The following is a 19,795-nucleotide window of genomic DNA, read 5'->3' as shown; positions in this document are numbered from 1 at the left end:
TCTCTAAAGCCTGGCTGACCTCCTTAGTTTTTTTACAAGAAACCACACTTGTTCCTGTCCTCACAGTTTTGCATATGGATTCTATGGCCCATTTGCTCTGTTTCGTTTATCAAGTTCTAGAAAAGAACTAGGCCTTTAAGATCTATCCTCAAGTTCACTTCTTGCCTTAAACCTTCCCTGAACAAAGGGTTTTTGTTGTATTTGTCATACATTTTGGTGCGTGGTTATATTCAACTGATCATTCTTAGATCTTTTTACTAACTGTCGGATGTACATAAATTCTCCCTCTCTAACAAGATTGCAAGATACTAGAAGGCAATTTTAAAAGTACACTGAGATGCAGTCTAGTAAGGACTCAATATATGCTTTTTCCCTTGAGTTTTTCTTCCTAAACCATCAGTACAGTCTATTGCTGCAAATGCTACTGTTGATGTGATCAGAAAAAGAAATGGAGAGGTTCTGAATAGTTTTATTGACTAACATGTAAACACAGTCAAAATGTTTGTAATAATTTTTTTTCATTTTCCTGTACTTCAAAGGAGAAGTTACATAAATAAAATAAGTAACAAGAAAATTAGTAGTAAGAATTTCCTACTTTTAATAGCTACCCTCATGGTATAACAGTAAATATGCTTAAAAATTAAAATACAAAAATACTTATCTAAATCATTCAGGATTTAATATTAACAAGGGAAAAAGAATAGCCTCCAAACAATAGGTTTTGTGTAATGTTGTAAAAATATGCCTAGTCCTTAGCAAATCTCCAAATCTGTAATTATACAGTATTATGCAAACTGCTTCTTTCTACTAAATCATCTTTCCAACCATTCATGTATTTCCTTGGCACATCTCACATTGCAATATATCTACTCCAATTTTGACACTGTTTTCTCTCTTAGTTAGTGGAGAATATTCATGAAATAGCCAAGCTGGTTTCATTTGAGGAAAGTGTTAGACAAACAAAACTATTACCAGAAAGAGTCTGGATCCAGACCCCAAGAGAGGGTTCTTGGATCTCCCACAAGAAAGAATTCAGGGCGAGTCCATAGAGTAAAGTGATGGCAAGTTTGTTAAGAAAGTAGAGGAATAAAAGAATGGCTACTCCATAGATCCCCGAGGGCTGCTGATTTCCCATTTTTATGGGTTTTTTTTTATTATATGCTAAACAAGGGGTGAATTATTCATGCCTTCTGTTTTCAGACCATATAGGGCAACTTCCTGACATTGCCATGGCATATGTAAACTGTCATGGCACTGGTGGAAGTGTAGCAGTGTGGATGACCAGAGTTCACTGTTGACACCGTCTTGGTTTTGGTAGGTTTTGGCTGGCTTCTTTACTGAAACCAGTTTTATCAGCAAGGTCTTTATGACCTGTGTCTTGTGCTGACCTCCTATCTCACCTGGGACTTAGAATGCCTAACCACCTGGGAATGCAGCCAAGTAGATCTCAGCCTCATTTTACCCAGACCCTATTCAATATGGAGTTGCTCTGGTTTGGACACCTCTGATAAAACCATTGATTCTGAGTGCCAGCTAGACATACTCACTAGTTGAGTGATTCTCTTCAGGTACTAGTGTCACAGAGAACCTGACTCAAATTCTTTTACTAAAAAGACCAAGCATTTTCTGCATCACTGGCAAACAGTTGAAACCATGAATCTTAAATCTGTAAATATGAAGAATCTACCATATTTACTATGTTGTTATGCAGAGAAGGCTACCATCATTCTATCATTATAAAAGCTCCAACTGTTTTAAACGTGAGTCCTTTGCCTGAGAGCAAGTAAAAAATGTTATCTGAAGCTTTGTTTCCCAAGGCACTGCAAGGCAAATGAAAAAAATACAACCTTATAGTAAGCACTCGAGGTCATTTGATTTACTCATTGTCCTGCTAGACCATTTGATAATTTGATACCTAGTTGCCTGTTTTTAAAAGTCAAAGGTGTTCATAAGCATCTTGTACCCATAATTTGATATGCATATTTTAACTGTTTCCAACCCTCATGGAAAGCCTCTTTTCCTTTCAGTGGGTATATATCAGCTCCTTGAGAGCAAAGTCTTCAGTTTCTTAATTTAACTATTCAAATAGCCTATTCCATGCTTTAAAAGCCACAGATGGTTGCATTTAAACTTGCCATGGTAGGTTTACAAGGTAGGAAATGTGGTAGAAGTTGCAAACCAAAAACCATCTGAGGCAGGTCTCAATCAATTTAGAAGTTTATTTTGGCAAGGTTAGGGCATGCCTGGAAGGAAAAAAAAAAAAAAAAAAAAAAAGGAAAGAAACATGGAATCAGAGAAAAAATCTGTGGTCTGTGCCTTTCTCCAAAGATGATTTCGAGGGTTTCAACGTTTAAAGCGGAAAAGTGGGCTGGAGAAGAAAGAAGGAATGTATGATAACCCACATGTTGCAGGGGGCAAAGAACAGGTAGGGGAATAGTCAATTATGTATTCCTCTCATGCTCAGTAAATCAGCACTTTACATAAGATAGGGTGAATATAGAGTAGCTATCTGTGGAGATATTTAACCTTGTATCTGTAGCTATCTGCATAGAAATAAAAGGAAAGGCAGTTTCTTCCACGACTCAGGTTTCAGCTTTTTTTTCCCCCTTTTGGCATAGTGAATTGGGGTCCCAAGTTTTTACTTTCCTTTCACAGAGACATTTAAGAAACTCTAAGTTTGCCCAAGTTAAACATAATTTGAATGCCTACTAACATAATTTACTGCATATGAAGATTTTTCTGTTTTGTTCATTCATGTATCTTCAGTGCTTGGCACCTTATAAGCACTAAAATATTTGCTAAATGAGTGAATGAACAACTTGTTATAATTAACATGAGATACCTTAACAATGTAATTTATATTGCAAGCAAGTTACTTATTTGCAGAAAATAAATAAAGGTTTATTTAATTAAACACAATTGGGTAAAAATCTTTATATCTTTTCTTGACTTTAATGAACTTACTAATATCCATAGTACCAGGAAATGGGAATAGTTTTGTCATTTTAAATTTATAAACAATACCTTTGTGAGACAAAGTAGCAAATGTAAGAAGCCACGTTTGTTCTTCCACTTGCCAGCATAAGGGCATAATTTCACAAAGCTCCTGACTCTGTGAGGACCTGCAGCTCTTCTGGAAGATGCTTTGAAGACAAAGCAGGATAGAACACGTGGTCTTCCACATTTTTTGCCTGAGTCACTAATTTACTTAAAAGATAAATTACCCTGGTCCTTGCCTTTTTCTACATACAACATAATGTCTAATGGGGTTAGTGATTGTTCTTCTGTAATCTATAACAGGACATACTCTTACATCCAAACCTTGATGCAATTCTGCTTTAATGCAACTTCTGAGCAACTCTGATGTGATTTTGCATATACTGAGACCCCACCACCTGCTTATAAGGAGTGGGCTGAAGTACCATGCAGAAGCAGTCTGAAAAAACTGCTCCCAGCCTGTAGGCCTCAGTCTGTAGGCCTCAGTCTATACTCCTCAGTAAGATTTCTGAATAAAACTAACTTTAACTAACTTTGTAATGGCTTGATTTTTCTCGTTTAGTTGACACTTTCACACCTTTTAAACATCCTTCCCATTCATTCTTTAGTGCAGAGTGGCTAATTTAATGTAAAAAGCTCAAAAGTCAGTTGTAAAGACTCCATTAGAGAAATATGTGTCGACTGAAAAATTATGACATTCATAAATTTGGAAAAGAAAGTTTTATTTCTCATAAAGAGAAATAAATTCTGCAGCTGGCAGAATGGCCATTCTGGCAGACGGGGAAGCATAGCCTTTGGTCAGAAGTTAAAAACAGATACTTTGAGGAAGAGGCAAAGGGAACAAATATGCTGAGCAGGATAGCTGAATATACATATTTAATAAGCTATAGGAGGAACCATGAATATTTATGAAGAAGAAATGTGAACATGCACAACTGAGCTTCATGCTTCTTCATGGATCTCATGTATAAAAAATAGTGGCATTAGCATGATCCAAGGGTGGAGTTTTCACCCTGATGATGTCAAAAAGTGAAGCAAAAGATGCAAAATCCCTTACTGCACATTCTCTATAGATTGGGCAGAACAACACGGTGGTTAGTGGTATCATATCAGGCAAAAAAGGAAGGGTAGTGTCAGGCTGTTGGTTGATATCAGTGGTGGAGTCTTTCAAAAGGCCTGGTTTTTGTTAAGCCCTTAGGGAAGAAAGGCTAATCATGACTAGCAGGGGAGGGGGTATAACAAGAGTGTCTGATACCCCATCCCATCGCAACTAAGAACTCAGTTTTCAAGATTACTCTGGGGGTCCCCTTGGCTAAGAGATGGTCGTTTAGTCAGTTGAGGGGCTTAGAATTTTATTTTTAGTTTACATTTGAAAACCTGAAAAGTAAGGAGTTATATTTTCTTCTAAGTCAGCTAACCACCATTGGATGAATTTTTTTTTAATATTTTAATCCAATTCTTCTGACATTATTTAGGAAAATTTTAAAATCATTTTATATTGCACCAACTACCAGAGGATATTTTTAAAATGCATTATTGTGACTGGGTGCGGTGGCTCACACCTGTAATCCTAGCACTTTGGGAGGCCGAGGCGGGTGGATCGTGAGATCAGGAGATCGAGACCATCCTGGCTAACATGGTGAAATCCCATCTCTACTAAAAATACAAAAACAATTAGCCAGGCATGGTGGGAGGCAGCTGTAGTCCCAGCTACACAGGAGGCTGAGGCAGGAGATTGACGTGAACCCGGGAGGCAGAGATTGCAGTGAGCCGAGATCGCACCACTGCAGTCCAGCCTGGGTGACAGAGCAAGACTCCATCTCAAAAAAAAAAAATATATATATATATATTATTGCACTGGAGAATTCATATAAAGCAGCTAGAAAACAAGACACAACAGCAGACTTCTGAAGTTGTAAGACTATAAAACTGAGATTTAGTCTTTGGACTTCATAAACATAAAGGAAGAAACTGAAGCAAAATTAACATAAATAGAGAGTTTATTTGGACCAAATTTGAGGACTGCAACCAAGGAGACACAGATTTAAGTTGGCCTGAATTGCCAGGCATCTGATTAACAGCAGTTACAAGTGGGTTTTTTTTTTTTTTTTTTGAGAAGGAGTCTCACTCTGTCGCCCAGGCTAGAGTGCAGTGGTGCAATCTTGGCTCACTGCCAGCTCCGCCTCCTGGGTTCACACCATTCTCCTGCCTCAGCCTCCTGAGTAGCTGGGACTACAGGTGCCCGTCACCACGCCCGGCTAATTTTTTGTATTTTTAGTAGAGATGGGGTTTCACTGTGTTAGCCAGGATGATCTTGATCTCCTGACCTTGTGATCCACCCACCTTGGCCTCCGAAAGTGCTGGGATTATAGGTGTGAGCCACCATGCCCGGCCACAAGTGGTTTTTTAAAGAAAAAAAGAAGGGGCAGTTCTTAAGTTGATCATAAGCTATTGATTGGCTATACATTATTTTTGTATCAAAATTTTCAGGAACATGAAGATAATGAGTGAGGGTCACCTTGTGCAACTTATAATTGCATTTTAGGTAATTTATCAGCTAGCCTGAAAACTACAAGGAAGAAATAAAATACCTTTAAACAATTGCCCAGGGACACTGGTGCTAGCATGGGAGGGGTAACTGAGGATTTGTTCTCATATTTTTCTGGGCCTTATAAGTTTTGCATACCTCGCATTCTTCATACTCATTTTGAAACAAAGCAGGGACCCATCTTAGAGGACTTGGGCCCTCCTCAAAGCACAGAAAATAAGGAAACTCTTGAGTTTCTTCAAGAGAAATTCCAGGCAGCCAGCTAGCCTTGAGAAGTAAATGAGCAACTTGGTAAGCAAGAAGTTGATAATGGATTAAAACAGTAGCCAAGGAAGTCAGATCACAGAATGTTTGCTTCCCCTATAGAAATTAAAGGTAACATCTTAACATATATACCTGAATTGTTTTCAGAAACCTGGATCCCCACCTAGTGGATCCTCTAGCACATCACCTCAGATAGGAAGGAAACAACCACTAAACTCTGACCCTGTTTGATATGGTTTGCCTGTATCCCTACCCAAATCTATCTTGAATTCCTACGTGTTATGGACCCAGTGGGAGGTAATTTAATCATGGGGGCAAGTCTTTCTCATGCTGTTCTCATGGTAGTGAATAAGTCTTACGAGATCTGATAGTTTTAAAAAAGAGGAATTTCCCTGCACAAGTAATTTTGCTTTACCTGTTGCCATCCATGTAAGACGTGACTTGCTCCTCCTTGCCTTCCACCATGATTGTGAAGCTTCCCCAGCCACATAGAACTATAAGTCCAATTAAACCTCTTTCTTTTGTAAATTGCCCAGTCTCAGGTATGTCTTTATCGGCAGCATGAAAATGGACTAATACAGTAAATTGGTACCAGTAGAGTGGGGCACTGCTGAAAATTTACCTGAAAATGTGGAAGCGACTTTGGAACTAGGTAACAGGCAGAGGTTGGAACAGTTTGGAGGGCTCAGAAGAAGACAGGAAAATGTGGGAAAGTTTGGAACTTCCTAGAGACTTGCTGAATGGCTATGACAAAAATGCTGATAGTTATATGAAAAATATGGTCCAAACTGAGGTGGTCACAGATGGAGATGAGGAAGTTGTTGCAAACTGAAGCAAAGATAACACTTGTTATGTTTTAGCAAACAGACTGGCAACATTTCACCCCATCCTAGAAATCTGTGGAATTTGAACTTGAGAGAGCTGATTTAGTGTATCTGACAGAAGAAATTTCTAAGCAGCAAAGCATTCAAGAGGTGACTTGGGTTAAAGGCATTCAGTTTTATAAGGGAAGCAGAGCATAAAAGTTTGGAAAATTTGCAGCCTGACAATGTGATAGAAGAGAAAAATCCCATTTTCTGAGGAGAAATTTAAGCTGGCTGCAGAAATTTGCAAAAGTAACAAGGAGCTGAATGTTAATCCCCAAGACAATGGGGAAAATGTCTCCAGGGCATGCCATAGGTCTTCATGTCAGCCCCTTTAATCACAGGCCTGGAGGCCTAAGAGGAAAAAGTGGTTTCATTGGCTAGGCCAAGGGTCCCCATGCTGTGTGCAGCCTAGGGACTTGATGCCCTGTGTCCCAGCTGCTCCAGCCATGGCTGAAAGGGGCCAATGTAGAGCTCAGGCTGTAGCTTCAGAGGGTGCAAGCCTCAAGCCTTGGCAGCTTCCACTTGATGTTGAGCTTCCAGTACACAGAAGTCACAATTGGGGTTTGGGAACCTCCATCTAGATTTCAGAAGATGCATAGAAATGCCTGGATATCCAGGCAGAAGTTTACAACAGGGGTGGGGCTCTCATGGAGAACCTCTGCTAGAGCAGTGCAGAAGTGAAATGTAGGGTTGGAGCCCTCACACAGAGTCCCTACTAGGGTACTGCCTAGTGGAGCTGTAAGAAGAGGACCACCATCCTCTAGACCCCAGAATGATAGATCCACTGACAGCTTGCACTGTGCACCTGGAAAAGCCTCAGACACTCAATGCCAGTCCACGAAAGGAGCTGGAAAGGAGGCTGTATCCTGCAAAGCCACTGGTGTGGAGCTTTCCAAGACCATGGGAACCCACCATTTGCACCAGCATGACCTGGATGTGAGACATGGAGTCAAAGAAGATCATTTTGGAAGTTTAAGATTTGACTGCCCTGCTGGATTTTGGACTTGCATGGGGCCTGTAGCCCCTTTGTTTTGCCAATTTCTCCCATTTGGGATAGCTGTATTTACCCAATGCCTGTACCCTCATTGTATCTAGGAAGTAACTAACCTGCTTTTGATTTTACAGGCTCCTAGGTGGAAGGGACTTGCCTTGTCTCAGATGAGACTTTGAAGTGTGGACTTTTGAGTTAATGCTGGAATGAGTTAAGACTTTAGGGGACTGTTGGAAAGGCATGATTGGTTTTGTCATGTGAGAACATGAGATTTGGGAGGGGCCAGGAGTAGAGTGATATGGTTTGATGGTGTCCCCACCAAAATCTCATCTTGAATTCCCATGTGTTGTGGGAAAGACCCAGTGGGAGGTAGTTGAATCATAGGGGCAAGTCTTTCCCAAGCTGTTCTCATGATAGTGAATAAGTCTCACAAGAGCTGAGAGTTTTACAAAGTGGAGCTCCTCTGCACAAGTTATCATCTTTGCCAGCTGCCATCCATGTGAGACATGAGTTGTTTGCCCTTGCCTTCTGCCATTATTGTGAGTCTTCACCAGCCACGTGGATCTGTAAGTCCAATTAAACTTCTTTCTTTTGTAAATTGCTCAGTCTCAGGTATGCCTTTATCAGCAGCATGAAAATGGACTAATACACTGTTCTTTGTTTCTTCCTGAGGGGCCTGGAGGAGACCATGCCCTGGGCGAGAACTAATATTCTTTTCAGTTGATCTCAAATATTTAGACAAAGCTTTGCCTCTGAACAGATATCAAATTGTTACTGTAGTTATCTAGTAACATATAAACAGGGCAGGAGAGGGCTTCCCCCAACACACCAAGAGTGTTGGGTGACCATCAGGCAATGGTCAGGCAGTTGGTAAATGTTTATCTAAAGTAATAATTGGTCACAGCTGGCACTGGGGAAAGATGGTCTCCTGATAGGTAGAAAACACCTGTAACTGATCAGCAGCTTCCCAATAAGATCTCAGGAGTGGGTGCGGTGGCTCATGTCTGTAATCCCAGCACTTTGGGAGGCTGAGGTGGGCAGATTACGAGGTCAGGAGATCGAGACAATCCTGGCCAACATGGTGAATCCCCGTCTCTACTAAAATACAAAAAATTAGCTGGGAATGGTGGTGCAAGCCTGTAGTCCCAGCTACTCAGGAGGCTGAGACAGGGGAACTGCTTGAACCCAGGAGGTGGAGGTTGCAGTGAGCCAATATCATGCCACTGCACTCCAGCCTGGCAACACCAAGACTCCATCTCAAAAAAAAAAAAAAAAACAATAGATATCAGGAATGGAGAGAGAAGTAATAAAACCCCAAGTCAAAAGATCAAGCTGCACACTTGGTTTCTCAAATCGTCCACTTGGCCACCTTCCAAGTTGTACTTTCCTTCTTTTCTTCTTTTATTCCTTACACTCTAAAGCTTTTTAATAAACTTCCACTCCTGCTGTGAAACTTGCCTTGGTATCTTCTTCTCCCTTATGCCTCTCACTTTAATTCTTTCTTCTGAGGAGACAAGAATTGAGGTTGCCGCAGATCTGTATAGATATGCCACCAGTAACTCAAATCTTTTCCATGGTTAACAAAATCAGAAAATCTTTGACTCCACCTATAATCTGTAGGTCTCCTTTCTGCTTCAAGATATGCCACCTTTTTACTTCAAAATAATGTATAGCTGCCATATATTGAATTATGACTTTGCCTATAACCTCTGCATCTCTGCCTCTGAAACCCCTTATCAATGAGCCATTAGGGAAGGGGCCACAACCCCCAGACCACAGACTAATACTGGTCTGTGGCTCATTAGAAATGAGCCACACAGCAGGAGGTTAAAGATGGGTAAGCTAGTAAAGTTTCATCTGTTCTTACAACCACTGCCCATCACTCTCATTACCACCTGAGTTCTGCCTCCTGTCAGATCAGCAGTGGCATTAGGTTCTCATAGGAGCACGAACCCTATTGTGAACTGTGAATGCAAGGGATCTAGGTTGGACTCTTCTTATGAGAATCTAATGCCAGATGATCTAAAGTGGACCTGAGGTGGTGATGCAGCACTGGGGAGTGGCTGCAAATACAGATTAACATTAGCAGAGAGTTTTAACTGCACAGAAACCATAATAAATCAATTGCTTGGAGACACAGATCAAAACCCTATCAGTGAGTAGCAAGTGGCATTTAAACTGCATCTAGTGGCAGCTTTATAGTGGCAAGTGAGTTGGTGTGCTTCAATTTCACAGGTACATCTGGTGGCAGGATTTAAGTCAGAACCTGATACTTATTTTTGTCTCGACATGGTCCACCCATTATTTTATTTACCACTTTCATCTGTGCCTCTTTCCCACACTGTGCACTGGTCTTAGTCACAGTTTTGGTTCCCACAAGCTAACCCTGGCCAAAATGAGTAAGAAGAAAACATCACTGGAGAGCTTCTTTGAAAAGGGGTAAACACCCAATGACGAGACAGCAGAAGACTCTAAGACTGCCAACAAAAAGAAAGCTGCATTTAAAAGAAAACACCAAGTCCTACTTAAATTATGGGTCCATTGCAACAGGTGATTCACATTCTCCAAGCCCACTTTGTAAAATACGTGACAACTGGCTATCCAATGAAGCCCTGTAACCTTCAAAACTGCTTTGTCACAGAGACCAAGGACCCTGCAATAAAAGACAAGCCTTTGGAGTTTTTCAAAAGAAAAAATGTGAACACAAATAACAGAAGCAGTTATTGAAGACCACCACTTCATCAAATGTGTCTGCACTGAAAGCATAATTCCTAGTGGCTAACTGCATTGCTAAAGCTAAGAAATCCTTTACTATTGGTGAAGAGTTCATCCTGCTGGCTGCTAAGAACATTTGTGGTTAAACGTTAGGAGAGGCTGCAGTTCAAAAGGTGGCACATGTTCCTCTTTTATCTAGCACCATAGCTAAATGAATTGATGAACTAGCAGAGGATATTGAGGCACAATTTTTAGAGAGAATTAATGAGTCACTGTGGTATTTAATCCAGGTTGACAATTCTACAGATATTGACAACAAGGCAACAATGCTTGTTTGTTTTCATGCAATATATTTTCAGGAGGATGTGCATGAGGATATGTTCTGTGCACTTTTGTTGCCAAACAACACCACAGCTGCAGAACTATTCAAGTCTGAATAATTACATATTAGGAAAACTGTATTGGTCATTTTGTGTTGGTATATGCATGAACAGAGAGGCTGCCATGGCTGGATGGCTTTCTGGTTTCACTACTCAGGTCAAAGAAGTCACTTCTGAATGTGAGTCTATGCACTGTGACTGCCATACAGAAATCCTAGCTACCCCAAAAATGTCACCTAAACTTAATGACATTTTGCAGGATGCTATTAAAACTATCAACAACATTAAAGTGCATGCTCTTAACTCGTGTCTGTTGGTGCAGATCTATGAGGAGATAGACACAGAGCACACACATCTCTTACACACAGATGTGAAATGACTTTCTAAAGGTAGATCACTGACCACAGTTTTTGAGTTATGAGAGCTGCTCCAGAGATATTTTTAGAAAAGCAGTAACCACTGGCAGCACATTTCAGTGACACAGAATGGGCTGCAAAACTTGCTTACCTGTGTCACATATTCAACTTGCTGAATGAACTCAATCTGTCACTTCAGGGGAGAATGAAAGCTGTGTTCAAGTCAGCAGATAAAGTGGCTGCGTTTAAAGCCAAACTGGAATTATGGGGGCGACAAGTGAACATTGGCATATTTGACAATTTCAAACATCAGCAGATATTCTGAAAGAGACTGAGCCAAGGGCTTCTTTCTCCTAGCTGGTGCATGATCACCTATCTTGGCTTTCAAAAGAGTTTGAACATTACTTCCCAAACACAAAAGACTGCCAAACTGGGAAAGAATGGATCAGCGACCCATTTGTGAGTTAGCCAGATGAATTGATTTTGCCTGTGCCAGAAGAGGATCAACTGCTTGAGATCACAAATGACAGTGGCCTTAAGAGTACGTTCCAGACAACTTCAAATCCTAATCATCAAGGCGGAATATCCTGTGATTGCCACAAAAGCACTGTAAAGCCTGCTTCCATTTCCAACATTCTTTCTTTGTGAAGCAGAGTTTTCTGCAGTGACAGAAACCACAATGAGAAAACAGTAGACTGGACATAAGCAACACACTTCAGGTGTCACTGTCTCCTGTCACCCTCAGATGGGACCATCTAGTTTCAGGAAAACAAGCTCAGGGCCCCCACTGATTCTACATTATTGTGAGTTCTATAACCATTTCATTATATATGACAATGTAGTTATAATAGATATAAAGTGCACAATAAATATAATGTTCTTGAATCATCTCAAAACCATCCCCCACTCCTCAGTCCGTGGAGAAAAAGTTGGGGACTGCTGCATTAGGGAGTTTGAGTCTTAAGCATTTGAGTCTTAAGCATCCCTGGTGCCTGATTCTCATTGCTTGATGCCTTGCAATAAATGCGTCACTTCTTCTAGCTGCAGTCCTGATGCCAATGTTTGTTTTTGCTGTGCTGGGTGAATGGATCCCAGTTCAGTCCAATAACACTCTCAGCTACTTTTCTTTCTCAACTTCAAGTGTAAGTAATATTTGGGTTAGTATTTTTTCTGAACATAAAATACAGGACTTATGATTTTAAAACTCCAAACGCATTTCAATTTTTCATAGTAACTAGGTAATAACTAAGATACACAATTATAACTTAATAATTAAGGTCTATAATTGAGGTACAAAAAGTGAGTGTGAGTACATCTTGTCTGTATTTGTTCATTCTTATATGTAACTACAGTACACTTTAAAATTCAAAACTTTTATTCATTTAAAGAAAGTATGTTGAAATTCCAGATGCCATCAATAAAATAAATAATTCTTATTTATATACCTTTTCTTTAGAGATTGGTTTGGGCGGCACAGGACTTGTCATCCATAAAAATAAATGTGTTCAGTCCTTTGAAATTTTTTTGAGTATCTCTATGTGTGAGGCACTTTTACAGGAATTGGGGATAGAATATTTTAGTGGAAAGACAAAGCCCTTGCTTTACGGGTTCTTCCTCTAGTTAAGGAAGACAAAGATAAGTAAACAAGTTGAATTTAACTGTTAAGTGAAGTAATGAAGATAAAGAGTGACTGAAAGGGACATAACTAAAGAAGATAATAACTTCAAGTGTACATACGTACGAGGGCCAAGTAAGGCTTGACTAAGGAAGTGGCATTGATACTAAAACTGAAAATGATCCATGTAAGAACAGAAATGAAGTAGTCACTCAACTATCTTGTTGAAGTGTTTTTGTAGCTAGAAGAGAAAACAAGTTTAAAGATCCCTAGATGAAGGATGCTTAGCATCATCCGGTTACAGGAAGAAGCCTAGAATTCCTGGGAAGTTCAAAACATAGGGAAAAAGTTGTACAAAATGTCACTAAGAAAGACAAGTGAAGGACACATTTTGTAAGGTATTGGAGGTGATCTTAAGGGCTAAGAAGCAATTTTGGTTCTAAGTGCAGTGGAAACCAATTAGTTTTAAACAGAGGCGTAATATTATTTGATTTATGTTTTAAAAAAATAATAAACTACAACTTAGTATGATGGCTAGGCAATTTGCTAAACGCTTTACAAGTGTAAATCATTGTTGTAAATTCTGCCTTATTATTCCCACTTTACAGAATAGAAAATTGAGGTAGAGGGGGATTATAGAATCTGTTCAAATCACAAGTACTGAGGGAAGTATTCTAACCCAAGTTCCTCATTCCAAGCCTGAGCTCACAATTGTTCTATGCTCTTCAATGGTGCTGGGATCCCCAGGATACACACAATACAGGGCAAGGTATGGCGGCAGTTGGGGGTCGGGGGGAATTTTCATACAAGATTGCAGAAGAGTAATCAAGTATGCAGTTAGAATAAAATATTTCTTGAAGCTAAAACTATACTATATTTTAATTCTCATTATAAGTCATTGATTGTGTTTAATTTTTTGATAAATATTCTTAAATATGTCAACAATTGCTATTTTGTACTACCTTTTTTTCCTAAGGGCAGAATAATTACCTCAAACACTTTTGAATCTTCTACATTCTCTACAACAGTGCCTTACACTGAGAGCAGGAGTTTTAAAGTATTTGTTACAAAATAATAAAAAATGTTTCTTCAATGCTTGGCACCATGGGAAAACTTAGACCAAACAATCCACTGTTTCTGGTTGATACTGATGTTGGTTCTTAGTGAAACAAGTTCTCACTGAGTTCACTTTGAACTTGAAGCTGTACTTTGAGAAATCTTGAAAGTACCTTTAAAGTTATTCAAAATTTGGCATTAGATATTTTTTACTTTGTGCATTGTTAGATGTTTCCCTATGGAAGTTTAAAACATCAGGTACACAGTAGGTGTATTAAAGTCCCTGCCTTTTGTTTGCATTACCCAGAGCATTTCACAGACCCATTGTCCATTGGATAAATATATCTCCTCCCCTGAAAAATTTCTGCTGCCTTTTGAAACTCTCAGTAGGAATTGTAACAGTAACCCTTTTCAGTTAAATTCTGATCTTTCCTGGTAATTTCTTGTTTCTTTCAGGATAAAATGTAATGGCAATGGCTTTGATGTCTTTGTCTTGCTTTATCCTTCCTTCTTTAAGAAGCAGTTCTTGTTCATTCTTGGCTCTCAGGACATGCTTTATGTAACATCAGTATGGAAAGAATTAGAATAAAAACTATATCCCCTTTTGGAACTGTGTCTATTTACCCAATATAAAAGATACAACAGTTTTTCAAAAGCATAGCAGAACAATGCTGTACTCTTTTCAATTTCACAGTAGCATCTGAGCCGTGACCAAACTATTTGACAAGAATGAATATTAAATCAGGACATTGGGAACAAAGATAATAAACACCTTTCTTACTGAGATAACAAATTAATGATAGATGTATTTTAAAATAAAAACTGATAAGTAATGAAAACATGGCTTGAAAGAGGATAAATAAATTACCAGGAAATAATTTGAAATGTTTCATTCTCTAGTCTTTAAAGGAATTCCTTCATTTTCTCAATGGTAATGATGCATATTTTCTTTTTTCTTTAATTGACAAATAATAATTTTGTATATTTATGGAGTACAATGTGGTGTTTTGATCTATGTATACATTGTAGAAAGATTCAATCAAGCTAATTAATATACCCATCACCTCACCAATTTATTTTTTTTCTGTGTAGTGAGAGCATAAACAATATATCTTACCAGTTTTGAAATATGTAATATATTATTATTAAATGTGGTTGCCATGCAATGCAGAAGATCACTGAAATGCATTCCTACAGTCTACCTGAAACACTACATCCTTTGATCAACATCTTCCCCACCATCTCTCCACCATCCCTCAAGCCTCTGGTAACCACCTTTCTACTCTGTTTCTACCAAATCAATTTTTTTAGATTCCACATATAAGTGAGATCAAATAGTATCCATCTTTCTGCACCTGGCTTATTTCACTTAACATAACGTCCTCAAGTTCCATCCATGTTGTAACAGTAACAGAATTTTTTCTTTTTTAAAGTTGTATAGTATACCATTGTGTATATATCACATCTTTATCCATTCATCAGTTGATGGACACTTAGGTTGGCTTTATAAGGTAGCTATTGTGAATAATGTTGTAATGAACATGAGAGTGCATCTATCTCTTTGATATACTAACTTCAATACCTCTAGATGTATACTCAGAAGTGAGATTTCTAAAGCGTATAGTAATTCTGTTAAGGAAAACTAAATATGGCCTGAGAAGGACTTTGTACTTCTATATTTGAGTCCTTGTGGATGAACTGTAACCTAGCTTAATAGCCAAACAAGAGTAAAACCTAAATTAGGAGTATGCTCCTGTAACAATGACTGAGTCTTGGCCAATCCAAATGGCCATACTTCAACCACTCACAGACTGCTAAGTGTTCAAACTGTGTTCAAATAAGGCAAACTCCAACCTGTAACAAATCCACCTGTTTCTTTACCTCACTGCCAATTTCTATACATCATTTCCCTTTTTTGCCTATAAATCTTCTTTCACCACTTGACTCTGCTGGAGTCTCTGTGAATCTGCTGTGATTCTAAGGGCTGCCCAATTTGCAAATAGTTCATTACTCAATTAAACTCCTTTAAATTTAATTCTGCTAAAGTTTTTCTTTTATTGATTTTATTTTTAGATTTATGAGGAACGTCCACCCTATTTTCCAATATGGTTGTACCAATTTACATTCCTACCAACAGCATACAAAAGCTCCCTTTTCTCCAAATCCTCACCAGTACTTACCATTTGTTTTTGATGATAGCATTCTAACAGGTGTAAGGTGATAACTCATTGTGGTTTTCATTGACATTTCCCTTATGATTAGAAATGTTTAGCATTTTTTTCATATCTGTTTGCTATTCATATTTCATGTTTTGGGAAATGTTTTTCAGATCCTTTGCCCATTTTAATTGGGTTATTTGTTTTCTTATTACTGAGTTGAGTTTCTTATATATTTTGGATATTAGCCCCTTATCAGATGTATGGTTTGCCAATATCTTCTCCCAATTTGTGGGTTGTCTCTTCACTGTGTTGTTTTTGCTTTGTTTTGTTTTGTGTTGGAGTATGTTTTTGGTTTTTTGTTTGTTTCTTTTGTTTTCTTTTATTTATGTTATGCTTTTTGGGTTGATGCAATTCCATTTGTCTGCTTTTGCTTTTTTTTGTTGCCTGTGCTCTTGGAGTCCTATCCAAGAAATCATTACCCAGAACAATATCATGGAGATGTTTCCCTATGTTTCCTTCTAGTAGCTTTACTGTCTCATGTCTTACATTTATGTCTTTCATGTATTTTGAGCTGATTTTTGAATATGGGGTGAGATAAGGGTCCAATTTCATTCTTCTGCATGTGAATATCCAGTTTCTCCATCACCATTTATTAAAGAGACAGTCCTTTTCGCATTGTTTGTTCTTGGCATCTTTGTCAAAATCAATTGACCAGGTTGGGTGTGGTGGTTCACACCTGTAATCCCAGCACTTTGGGAGGCCAAGGAGGGAAGATTGCTTGAGATCAGGAGTTCAAGACAAGCCTGTACAACTCAGAGACCCTATCACTACAAAAGCTAAAAAAAAAAAAAATTAGCTGGGCATGGTGACACACACCTGTATCCCAGCTACTCAAGAGGCTCAGGTGGAAGGATCACTTGAATCCGGGAGACTGAGTCTGCAGTGAGCCACAATCACACCACTGCACTCAAGCCTGTGTGACAGAGTGAGACACTGCCTCAAAAACAAAAAAAAAATCAATTGACCATAAATACCTACATTTATTTCTGGACTTTCTATCCTGTTCCATTGGCTTGTGTGTATGTTTGTATACTAGTACCACGCTGTTTTGAAATAAAAGAGTAAGATGCTTCTAGCTTTGTTCCTTTTGCTCAGTATTGCTTTGCCTATTTAAGGTCTTTCTGGTTCCATACAAATTTTCGCATTGTTTTTTCTATTTCTGTGAAAAATGACATTGAAATATTCATCAAAATTACATTCAATTGGTAGATTAGATTGTTTTGGGTAACGTGCATTTTAACAATATTAATTATTTCAATCCATGAACATAAGCTATCTTTTCATTTATTTGTGTATCCTCCAATTTCTTTCATCAGTGCTTTACAGTTTTCAGTGTACATATTTTTCACATGCTTTGCTAAATTTGCTCCTAAGGATTTTATTTTACTTTATCTTATGTTTTTTTGGGGGGACAGGATCTCACTCTGTCGCTCGGCCTAGGGTGCAGTGGCATAATCATGGCTCACTGCCACCTCAGTCACCTGGGCTCAAACAATCCTCCCACCTCAGCCTTCCAAATAGCTGAACTCAACACTTGACAAAATGGAACTAACAGAAATCTATAGAACACTCCATACAACAACAGAAAATGTATTCTTCTCATTGGCACATGGCACACACTATAAGATTGACCACATGCTTGGCTATAAAGCAATTCTTGGCAAATTCAAATAAAATAAAATCATATCAACCACACTCTCAGACTACAGCACAATAAAAATAGAAATCAATCCCAAGAAGATATTTTGAACCCATACAATTACATGGAAATTAAACAATCTACTCCTGAATTATCTTTGAGTAGAGAATGAAATTAAGGCAGAAATAAAGAAATTATTTGAAACTAATGACAACAAATACAGCACCAGAATTTCTGAGACACAACGACAGAAGTGTTAAGAGGAAATTTTATAGCACTAAATGCCTACATCAAAAAGTTAGAAAGCTCTCAAATCAACAACTTAACATCACACCTAGAAGAACTAGAAAATCAATAGCATACCAACCTCAAAGCTGTCAGGAAAACATATTAAAAAAAATCAGAGCTGAACTGAACAATATTGAAATGCAAAAATCCATACAAAAAAATCAAAGAAAGCAAAAGTTGGTCATCTGAAAGAATAAATAAGATTGATAGACCATTAGCTCGACTAATAAAAAAGAGAGAAGACCCAAGTAAACACAATCAGAAATGACAAAGTTGACATTACCACCAATGCCAAAGAAATACAAAACAAAAATCCCTGAAGTCCAAATCAAGAACTCAATTCAATTCACAACTGTCACAGACAGGATAAAATACTTAGGAATACAGCTAAACAGGGAAGTGAAATATCTATACAACGGGAATTACAAAACACTGCTGAAAGAAATCAGAGACAACATAAACAAATGGAAAAATATTCCATGCTCATGTATAGGAAGAATCAATATTGTCAAATTAGTCCTACTTCACAAAGCAATTTACAAATTCAATGCTATTCCTATCAAACTACCAATCTTATTTCACAAAGTTAGGAAAAGCTGTTTTAGAATTCATAGGAAATCAAATTGCTACAGCAATCCAAGCAAAATAAACAAAGCTGGAGGCATCACATTACCCAACTTCAGACTATACTGCAAGGCTACAGTAACTAAAACAGTGCGGTATTGGTACAAAAACAGACACATAAGCCGATGGAACAGGTTAGTGAACCCAGAAATAAAGCTGCACACCTACAACCATCTGGTCTTTAGCAAAACTGACAATAACAAGTGTTGAGGAAATGGCTCCCTATTCAATAAATAGTGCTGGGATAACTGGCTAGCTATATGCAGGAGACTGAAACAGGACCCCTTCCTTATACAGTATACAAAACCATTCAAGATTGATTAAAGACTTAAATGTAAAACCTAAAGCTATAAACACCCTAGAAGAAAATCTAGGAATGCCATTCTGGATATAGGCTTTGACAAAAATTTCAAGGCAAAGACTCCAAAAGCAATTGCAACAAAACAAAAAATTGACAAATGGAGCCTAATTAAACTAAAAAGCTTCTGCACAGCAAACAAAACTATCAACAGAGTAAACAGACAACCTACAGAATGTGAGAAAATATTTGCAAGCTATGTGTCTGACAAAGGTCTAATATACAGAATATATAGAGAATTTAAACAAATCAACAAGCCACGCCATTAAAATATGGGCAAAGGACACGAACAGACACTTCTCAAAGTAGAACTTTGAACACTTCTCAAAGAGAACACCTATATTTTGTTGGTAGGAATGTAAATTAGTTCAGCCACTGTGGAGAGCAGTTTTGAGATTTTCCAAAGAACTTAGAAGAGAACTACCATTCAACCCAGCAGTCTCATTATTGGATATATACCCAAAAGAATAGAAATTATTCTACTGTAAAGACACATAAGCATGCATGTTTATTACAGCACTTTTCACAATAGCAGAAACATGGATTCAACCTACATGCCCATCAACAGTAGGCTGGATAAATAAAATGTGGTACATATACCCTATGGAATAATACACAGCCATAAAAAGGGATGAAATCATGTCCTTTGCAATCACATGGATGCAGCTGGAAGTCATTACCCTAAGCAAACTAACACAAAAACAGAAAACCATATACTGTATGTTCTTACTTATAAGGGGAGCTAAACATTGAGTACACATGGACACACAGACAGAAATAATAGACACTGGAGATACCTTGAGGGTTGAGGGTGGGAGGAAGGTGAGGAGAAAACTACCTATCAGGTACAATTTACTACCTGGGTGAAAGCTTGTACAC

This window comes from Pongo abelii, chromosome 15, assembly GCF_028885655.2.
Source record: "Pongo abelii isolate AG06213 chromosome 15, NHGRI_mPonAbe1-v2.0_pri, whole genome shotgun sequence".
Lineage (NCBI taxonomy): Eukaryota > Metazoa > Chordata > Mammalia > Primates > Hominidae > Pongo > Pongo abelii.
This window is presented reverse-complemented; position numbering follows the sequence as displayed.